Source organism: Ornithorhynchus anatinus, chromosome 5 (assembly GCF_004115215.2).
Source record: "Ornithorhynchus anatinus isolate Pmale09 chromosome 5, mOrnAna1.pri.v4, whole genome shotgun sequence".
Taxonomy (NCBI): Eukaryota; Metazoa; Chordata; class Mammalia; order Monotremata; family Ornithorhynchidae; genus Ornithorhynchus; species Ornithorhynchus anatinus.
This window is the reverse complement of record NC_041732.1, coordinates 4,475,268-4,485,815: the sequence shown is the minus strand read 5'-3', so window position 1 is coordinate 4,485,815 and position 10,548 is coordinate 4,475,268.

The window sequence follows — 10,548 nt, the reverse complement described above, 5'->3', positions numbered from 1 at the left end:
GAAGCTCTGCGGCTCCCAGGCCCCCGGATGCCTGGGTCCCGGCCACGGCCCCCCCGGTCGGAGGGGGGAGTCCCTGGGATCCTCCGCAGAGAGGGGGCTGGGGGTGTGAGGAAGGGGCCTGGGCCGGTTGGCTCCCCCACCCCTCCCCCGCAGCCCCACGGACACCCTGACCCACAGTCTCGCACGCTCCCACGGAGACCCGTGCCAGCCCCCCCCCCCCCGGGGCACACCCATGGTCACGAGTGGGCTTGGCTTCGAGGTCGAGTCCTCGAGGGTCGGAGGCTGAGGGCCAGGGCCTGGAGTGGAGGGGGTGGGCGGTGGCAGGAGGCCGAGCAGAAAGGTGGGAGGGGGTCGTGGCGGGCACGGGACCCCCAGATTCTCGCTCTCCCCGCTGAACACTCAAGGGTCCTTCCTTATCATGCGGGGGCGGGGGGGGGGACGACCGTAAAGGCGGAGACAGAGGTGGAAACTGAGGCTCGGTACTCTCCCAAGCGTTTAGCATAGTGCTCCGCACAGGGTAAGCGCGCAGGAAATACCAGTGATTGATTGAAGGAGCCCAGTGGGGATAAGCAGGGCGACACGAAAGGCAGAGCTAGGACAGAACCTAAGCACCTACCCTCTTTTGCAGCGGAGGCTTAGCTCCACTCGGCCTCACTTAGCCCCCTAGGACCACTTAATGATAATAGTAATAATAATGGGGGTATTCGTTAAGCGTTTACTACGAGCCAGTCACCGTACTAAACGCTGGGGGGATACAAGCAAATCGGGTAGGACACAGTCCCTGCCTCATATCGGGCTCACAGATTTAATCCCCGTTTTACAGATGAGGGAACTGAGATTTCTCCCCTCCTCTCGGACTCCTCTCTGGTGTTCTCTCTCCCACTCTCGTCCTCTCTGGGTCTCTCTGAGTCTCTCTTTCTATGATTCTTCTGGTGGAATCCAAACGTAGAGAGACAGACAGACAGAAATAGAGCCAAAGATGCAGGGGGACCTGCAAGGTGGGAGATGCAGAGGCGCACGCCCACACACACAAAGAGAAAGAGACAGAGACACCCAGAGTCGGGGAGACACACACAGTGCGAGATGCAGAGGCAGAGCAAGATGGAAATGGAAGCAGAGACGCAGAGACAGACACAATGAACCAGAGAAACACGGAGAGACCTAGGGAGACCCGAGGCGCCAGGCCGAGAGGGCCGGAAGACCCCAGTCCTCTCCATCTCCCAGGCTCCATCTCTCGTCCACCGCCCACCGCCTCCTGCCTGGGATCCCTTCTATCATCACCATGGCAACGACCGCAGCTGCGGAGGGGAAGGATGCGACAGGAGAGACCCGGCCTACAGACCAAGCCCCATTGCTATAGCAACTGGGGACGGGGGAGGGGAGATGCCTCCATTCTTCTAGCTCAGGGTCCGTGCCCTGCCCCCCCACCCCATCCCGGTGACCCCCAAGTCCCCTCTTTAACCGAAGCCCATCTTCCCCGAGAGGGAACCAGAGGCAGGAGAGTGTGGGGGTCAGGTGGAAGGGAAAGGGGACAGGGAGGACAGGGAAGGACAGGAGGCAGGGAAGGGAGATGGAGTGACAGGCCAAGATGGCTGCCAGGTTTCCTCCTTCTGGAGGTGGGGGCGGGGGAGGGGGAGGTGGGTCGGGGAAGCCCCTTCTCCTGCCTTGCCTGGGAAGACGAGTGGATGGATTGGCCAAGGACAAGGGGAAGCAGAGGGAAAGAGGTGCAGGAGGAGGAAGGGGAGGAGGAGGAGGGCGGTGCGGTGGGCTTCTCAGTCCCCCTCGGCCAGAGATCTCTCTGGGGGGGGGCGCTGAATTGGCAGAGGCTCCGGGTTAGTTCGGACTGCGGTTCTTTGCGACGGGTCTGGGAGGAAGGCGAACCTGGGGTGACTCCTCCCCCCCGCCTGCTTCCATCCCTCCCCACTCCTCCCTCCCCGGAGCTCTGGACCCCACCGGGGAGGCAGCAGGAGAGCTGCAGAAGGGTGGCGGGAGGGGGAGACGGAAATGGGAGGGAAGGTCATGGAGACAGTCAGAAGGGACGGTGAGAGAGACACAGAGAGAGAGAGATATTCGATGAGGGAGAGAGAGAGAGACGTAGGAGGGTCAAAGCAATTCACCAAACACAATGACCGACCCAGATACAGAGAGATACACCGAAAGATGGAATCGCCCAACCTCCGCGAGAGACGGAAAGCCAGAGACACTGAGAGACACTCATAAAGAGTCAATAGAGATTCGGAGAGAGAAAGATGTCGACGAGAAGATATCGCACAAAGTAACGCCAGTCTCTCCTAGAAAGGCAGGCAGAAACAGGCATCGATCTGGGCCCGGAGACAGACGGTTTAGATTTAGGCGGAAAGCCCCGGATGGGCGCAAAAAGACACCTTCCAAGCAGAGATAGGAACTGGGAGATACCCACAGAATGAAACAGGAAGAGAGAAAGCTAGAGAGCCGGGTTTCAGAGAAAGCAGGAACTTGGAGAAGTCGGCCTTTAGATGGAAGAAGCCTCCGAAACTGACCCGCACATATGTATCTGCCACGATGAAAACACACACAAAAAGGGACTCACACGGGTACACCCGTGTCTCACACTCTGTACCACACACCACGTAGCCAACACACAGAAGAGTTTGCTCAGTGCGAGGTGGGTGTAATACGGTGTGACTGAAATGCGTGTGTCTTGGGGAAGTGGGTATCTGGTGGGTGGCGAGAGGCCTGATCTGTGTGTGCGTGTAGGTGTGTGCGATGTACGAGTGTACGGTGTGTTTAGCATACAGGCTTGAGCGTAGATGTCTCGACCCCTGGATAAACTCTCATCATCAGTAGCGTCACCTTTGAACCCCAAGGCCCCTTATATGTGCGTGGCGCGGGATACGTTGCATTCGACGATTTCGATGCATTTCTCGTATCGCCTATTCAAAGTGGAGCGTACGCCGTACTTTCTACGTGAAGCGTGCCGTGTGGTGTCCGTGCAGCATTTTGGGTAGATGATGTGCTCGCTGTGACTGTGGTGTGGCTTGTGGGGTCTACAGAGCGAGTGATATCTGTGCGGTGAAGGCGCGTGTTGGGATTATGACACGTAGTGCGTTCAGGAGGCGGTGGGTGTCGTGCGTGTGTGGTGCGTGAAGGGAGGGTGGTGTTGATGGTGTAGGCTGGGTGTGCACCGAAGGTGGTGCGATTAGGGTCTGTGGTGTGTGTGTGTGTGTGTGTATCGCGGGCATGGTGGCTTGCTGAAAGTGCGGGCGGGGCAGTGGTTTGTGCTGTTTAGCAGAGAGTGAGAACACAAGCGTGATGAAAGATACGTCAAACGATCAGGGTGTGTGTTTGTGTGCCTGAAAGGAGGGTGGTGAGGTATAAAGGGAGGGGTCCCCAAGGCCCGGGGGTGGGGAGGAGGCGGGGGAAGGGGGAAAGGGGGGGAAAGGGGAGGGGGGAAAGGGGAGGGGGGGGGGTAAAGGGCCCGGAGTTGGAGGGTCGCGCTCGGACTGCAGTGAGATGGTGCTGAAAGGACAGCGACGGCTCCCTGGCCACCCGCCGGCCTTCCCGCCCGCACCCGGCCTACGACCGGCACCGGCGGGAGGGAGCCGGAAAAGGCCGGATTGGGAACAGTAATAATAATCACTGTGAAGTTTGCCAAGCTTTTACTGTGTGCCAGGCACTGTACTCAACGCCGGAGAGGTTACGAGCAAATCGGTTTGGTTTCGGTCCCTCTCCCCCGCGGAGCTCCCCATTTTACGGACGAGGGAACTGAGGCCCGGAGAAGGGAAGGGACTCGCCCGAGGTCACAGAGCGGACTGGTGGCAGGGCGAGGATTAGAATCCTCCCCCTTCGGACCCCCAGGCCCGTGACCGGGCCGATGGAAGAGGGGAGGCGGAGGCGGAGAGAGATAGACGGGGGCGGACAGCAGCTGAGTGTCAGGGCCAGGGGGCTCCGGGAGAGGAATCTGAGGATCCGGGAGCAGCCTGGGGAAAGGGGAGGGGGGATTCTGCCCTCCAGGGAAAGCGGAGGGATGGGGGTCTCTCCTCCAGGTGCGTGGAGGCCGCCGTTCTGATCCCATTAAGAAGAACAGGGGCTTCTCTCACTTTTTGTCACCCCCGCAGCACTGCCTCTCTGAGTCTCTGTCCTCATCGTCCTCTCCTCTGGGTGTGTGTGTGTGAGAGAGAGAGAGACTCCTCCATCTCTGTCTCTCTCTTTCTCTAACTCCATCTCCTCTGTGACCTTCACTCGTCCTTCTCTGGAAAAAAAAATCTCGAAAGCCGATCAATGGCGGCACCGGCGGTGGACAGAGCGGGCGTGGAGCTTCGAGCCAGTGGCCTCCCCCTCCTCCCCCCACGGGTGGGGGATTCCCCTCGCCCCCCTCCCCTCCCCCGGCTCTGCAGCACCCCCATCCTCCCCAGAGTGAGAGAGAGGCAGAGATGGAGATTGAAACGCTCCGACGAGGAGGAAGGGAGAGAGAGAGAGAGAGAGGAGTGGTTGAGGCAGAAGGCCAGAGCCTGGGAGAAATAGAGGGACAGTCGGGGGAGGGATTACCTCATTATCCAAGTGGGGATTAGAGTCGAGGATGAGGGATTAGTGGAAGGTGAGAGCAGGGTGGGACCAAACCCTCCTTTCCTCTTCTCCCCCTCTCTTCTGCATCACCCTGACTCGCTCCCTTTATTCATCCCTCCCCCTCCCCGGACTCCCACAGCACTTGTGTACATATCCTAGCTCCGCCACAGGTCTTGTAGTGTGACCTTGGGCGAGTCACATCACTTCTCTGGGCCTCAGTTACCTCATCTGTGAATTGGGATTGAGACTGTGAGCCCCGCGAGGGACAGGGCCCGTGTTCAACCCGATTTGCTCGTATCCACCCCAGCGCTTAGCACAGTGCGTGGCACGCAGTAAGCGCTTAACAAATAGCACTATTACTTGCTGTAATTTATTTATTGATATCAATGCCCGTCTCCACCTCTAGACTCTAAGATCACCGTGGGCAGGGAATGGATCTGTTTATTGCTATAACGTACTCTCCCAAGTGTTGAGTACAGTGCTCTGCACTGGGTAAGCGCTCAAGAAATATGACTGAATGAATAAATGAACAAGGGATGAACAATGAGATGGCAGAGTACCAGGGAAGGAGGGAGAATTAATAATGTTGGTATCTGTCAAGCGCTTACTATGTGCAGAGCACTGTTCTAAGCCCTGGGGTAGATACAGGGTCATCAGGTTGTCCCACATGAGGCTCACAGTCTTAATCCCCATTTTACAGATGAGGGAACTGAGGCCCAGTTTGGGAAGGGTGAAGGGGCCGGGATTGGGCAAGGGAGAATATGGCAATCGAGGTCTGGGGGAGGGGAGTTTAGGGGTCTAAGGTCTGGGGGAGGGGAGTTTAGGGGTCTAGTTGGTGGTGAGGATAGCCCTTCCTGTGGGAGAGGGAAGAGTTGGGGTTTATTCCATAAGGATGGGGTAGCCCCTGGAATCTGATATTGGGGTCCCGGGAGAAGCAGCTTGGCCTGGTGGAAAGAGCTTGGACCTGAGAGTCAGACGACCCACGTTCTAATCCTGGCTCTGCCACTGAGTGATGCTGGGCAAGTCCCTTAACTCCTCCGGCCCTCGAATTCTCCATCTGTAAAATGGGGATTCGATACCTTTTTGCCCTCCCTTTTTAGACCGTGACAGGGACAGGGACTCTGTCTGACCTGATTGTCTTATACGTACCCAGTGTCTAGCGCACAGCAAGGGTCATTATTATCATTACTATTAAGCTGCCCTGAGTGAAAAAGCATCTGAGGAGTGGAGAGGCGAAGCTCCTGGATCTCTTTAGGGGATAAGACACCTTAACTAGAAGAGATCTAGAAGAGTCTCATCCATCCCCCAGCCTCTGTATAGGAATGACCCCCTAACCCAGACCTGTCAGATTTTACAAATCATTTCGGGAAGGAGATCCTACAGCCTATTATTATTATTGTTATTATCATCTCTTGGAACTCCATCTCCCAATACCCTCCTGTCTTTATGTCCCTCTTTGCCTTCCAGTCTCTCTTTTCCACGCCGGACACCTTCGTGCCTTGGGTGCTTGGCCTAGAAGCGGCCTGGCCTAATGGCTAGAACAGGAGCCTGGGAGTCAGAAGGTCCTGAGTTCTCATCCCGGCTCTGGAGTAGATTCAAGCTAATCAGGTTGGGCACAGTCCATGTCCCACATAGGGCTCCCCAGTCTTATTCTCCATTTTACAGATGAGGCCCAGAGAGGTGAAATAACTTGCCCAAGGTCACACAGCAGACAAAAGGCGGAGCTGGGATTAGAACCCAGGTCCTCTGACTCCCAGACCTGTGGTCTATCCACTAGGCCCTGCTGCTTCTCTCTCTCTCTCTCTCTCTCTCTCTCTCACACACACACACACACACACACACACACACACACACTCATAGACTGCGAGCCCCGTGTGGGACAGGGACTGTGTTCAACCTGATGATCTTGTATCTATCCCAGTGCTTAAAGCAGTGCTTGACACAAAGTGAGTGCTGAACAAATACCACAGTCGTCATCATCATTATCAACATCTCTCTCTCTCCCTCGCTCTCTACTCTTGCCTGAGGTTCCTTGAGCCGTGATTCTCCCCCTAGGCCATGTTTAGGGAGGAAGGGCTTAGAAGAAAATGCTGGAGGGGAAGGAGAGAAGGGAGGGGAATTCAGGACCAAGAGGAGAGAACAACAAGGAAGAGCATGTGGGTTGTCATCAGAGAGCACTAAGTGTTTTCATCAAAGAGCACTAAGTGTTTCTGAGGCATTTTCTCCAATCAAGGAGGGGAAGACTGGTTTGGGGGTTGGGGTGGGAGGGGGTTGAGGGCAATTAGAAGTGGGGACACCCAGGAACTCTGATTAGCGACCCCTCTTCATCCCGGGCTTTCTTCCCATCTGCCCGCCCCTGCCTCCCCAGCCTCTTTTATTCACCCCACCTCCCCAAGGTAGGCTGTGTGTCTATTTCTGTCCCTGTCTCTGTTTAATGTCTCTGTTGCTAGCCTTGAATTTCAGTGGCTCTCGGTTTCTTTTGGGGTCTCCGTGAGGGTATATATGTTGGTATTTGTTAAGCGCTTACCATGTGCAGAGCACTGTTCTAAGCGCTGGGGGAGATACAGGGTCATCAGGTTGTCCCACGTGAGGCTCCCAGTCTTCATCCCCATTCTCCAGATGAGGGAACTGAGGCACAGAGAAGTGAAGTGACTTGCCCACAGTCACACAGCTGACAGGTGGCAGAGCGGGGATACGAACCCATGACCTCTGGCTCCCAAGCCCGGGCTCTTTCCACTGAGCCACGCTGCTTCTCTAAGGGAGAGATCAGGAGAGATGAGCGCTTGGTTGGCATGGAGACGATGAAATCGGCTTTATTCTGGGGGCTGCACTCGGAAGGATGGCACAGGGGCAGGGCCATATTGCATGGAGGCTTAGTGTCTCCCTCTCCGCCTCCTGTCCGCCCCTCCCACCTTCCAGCCCCTCCTGCCCCCCTCCCTCCATTCCCCCCCACTTCAAGTCCTATTTATTTCCACTCGAAGATCTAGTACACCACATCCCAAGTGGGTGCTAAATAAATAACTACTAATACTGTTACGGCATGACCTAGCAGAAAGAGCAGGGACCCGAGTCAGAGGATCTGGCTTCTAATCCTGCCTCTGCCACTTGCCTGCTGTGTGACTTTAGGCAAGTCACATCACTTCTCTGTGCCTCGGTTTCTTCATCTGTTAAATGGGGATTAAATCCTACTCCTTCCTAATTAGACCGTGAGCCCCTTGTGGGACAGGGACTTTGTTCATCCTGATTAACTTGTACCTACCCCGGTGTTTAGAACAGTGCTTGGCACATAGCAAGCCCTTAAAAACTACCATATTTATTTATTTACTACTACTAATGGCATCTGTTAAGCGCTTACTATGTGCCAAGCACTGTAATAAGCACTGAGGTAGATACAAGACAATCAGTTCTCACATGGGCTCTCAGTCAAAGTAAGAGGGAGAACAGGTGTAGAATCCCCATTTGCGTATGAGAGCATAGAGAAGTTAAGTGATTGGTTCAAGGTCACACAGTAGGAAAGTGACAGTGTCGGAATTAGAACTCCGGTCCTCTGACTCCCAAGCTCTATCCATTAGGCCACACTACCTCTCTACTGTCCTTCTCTGTCCTCCTTCTCCCTGGACCCAAATGCCTGGCCTCCCAGTCCCAAACTCTCTCTTCTCTCCCTCCTGCGTCAGTTTTCCAATGATGGGAAAGCAGAATTTGGGAGGGGTCCCTCATCAGTTGTCTGGGAGCCTGGGGTGGGGGAGATGGGAAGCCGAGGGGCTAATTGGAATGTGAGTCCCCACAGTGGGATGACTGTCACATATTCCTCATCCCACCCAAGCCCCTGGCTCTTCCCCTGGGCCTCAAGGCCCCCAAATCTATGCATCCTCTAGACTGGAAGCTCCTTGAGGGCAGGGGACATGCCTGCCAAATCTCCTCTTACATAGGACTCTCCCAAGCGCTTAGTACAGTGCTCTATTGATGATGGCATTTGTTAAGCGCTTACTATGTGCCAAGCACTGTTCTAAGCGCTGGGGGAAATACAAGGTGATCAGGTCGTCCCACGAGGAACTCACATTCTTAATTCCCATTTTACAGATGAGGTCACTGAGGCACAGAGAAGTTAAGGGACTTGCCTAAAGTCACCCAGCTGACAAGCGGCAGATCCGGGATTAGAACCCATGACCCCTGGCTCCCAAGCCCGGGCTCTTTTCACTGAGCCACGCTGTTGCTTCTCTAAGCCTCAGTTCCCTCGACGGTAGAGAATCAGCGTGGCTCAGTGGAAAGAGCTCGGACTTGAGAGTCCGAGGTCATGGTTTCGAATCCCAGCTCTGCCACTTGTCGGCTGGGTGACTGTGGGCAAGCCACTTCACTTCTCTGTGCCTCAGTTACCTCATCTGTAAAATAGGGATTAACTGTGAGCCTCGCGTGGGACAACTTGATGACCCCAGCGCTTAGAACAGTGCTCTGCACACCTAGTAAGCGCTTAACAAATACCAACGTTATTATTACTATTATTAAAATGGGGATGAAATACCTTCCTCCCTCCTACTTAGACTTCCAGCCCCGTGTGGGCCAGGGACTGTGTCCGACCTGATCAACTAGTCCCTCCCCTGGCGTTTAGAAAGCGTTTGACGCATAGTAAGCGCTTAACAAATACCATTACCAAAAAAACCCCCCACAAAGGCCATTAAAAAACTGCGGGAACGTCCTTTCCCCAGCGCTTAGCCCAATGTTCTGCGCACGGTAAGGGCTCCATCAGTAGGAGAGGCGGATTGAGAGCTGGTGTCCCCAGCCTGGCTCACTGCCGCCCTCTGCTGGAGCCTCGCCTCCACCGCGTCTCAAGTCACCCCAAGTCTGAAAGAGAAAACCCTCCCCGCTCCCGGGCCCCCCCTTCTCCCCACCCCCTCCTTTTGATGATAATTAGGGTATTTGTTAAGCGCTTACTATGCGCCAAGCACTGTTCCAAGCACTGGGTACAAGGTAATGTCATTATAATGATGTTGGTATCTGTTAAGCGCTTACTAGGTGCAGAGCACTGTTCTAAGCGCTGGAGGAGATACAGCGTCATCAGGTCGTCCCACATGAGGCTCACAGGCTTCATCCCCCGTTTTACAGATGAGGTCACCGAGGCCCAGAGAAGTGAAGTGACTTGCTCACAGTCAAACAGCCGATAAGCGGCAGAGCAGGGATTCGAAACCATGACCTCTGACTCCCAAGCCCGTGTTCTTTCCACTGAGCCACGCTGCTTCCCAAATTTTTCCCACCTAGGGCTCACTGTCCTAATCCCCATTTTATTATTAATAATAATAATAATGTTGGTATTTGTTAAGCGCTTACTAGGTGCAGAGCACTGTTCTAAGCGCTGGAGGAGATACAGCGTCATCAGGTACGCCCTCCCTCCTCACCTCCGCCAAACTGATTCTCTTTCCCTCTTCAAAACCCTACTTAAAACTCACCTCCTCCAAGAGGCCTTCCCAGACTGAGCTCCTCTTCTCCCTCTACTCCCTCTGCCACCCCCCCTTCACCTCTCCGCAGCTAACCCTCTTTTTCCCCTTTTCCCTCTGCTCCTCCACCTCTCCCTTCCCATCCCCACAGCACTGTACTCGTCTGCTCAACTGTATATATTTTCATTACCCTATGTATTTTGTTAATGAATTATACATCGCCTTGATTCTACTTAGTTGCCATTGTTTTTACGAGATGTTCTTCCCCTCGACTCTATTTATTGCCATCGTTCTTGTCTGTCCGTCTCCCCCGATTAGACCGTAAGCCCGTCAAACGGCAGGGACCGTCTCTATCTGTTGCCGACTTGTTCATCCCAAGCGCTTAGTACAGTGCTCTGCACATAGTAAGCGCTCAATAAATACTATTGAATGAATGAATGAATGAAAGGTTGCCCCACATGAGACTCACAGGCTTCATCCCCCGTTTTACAGATGAGGTCACCGAGGCCCAGAGAAGTGAAATGACGTGCCCACAGTCACACAGCTGACAAGTGGCAGAGCCGGGATTCGAACC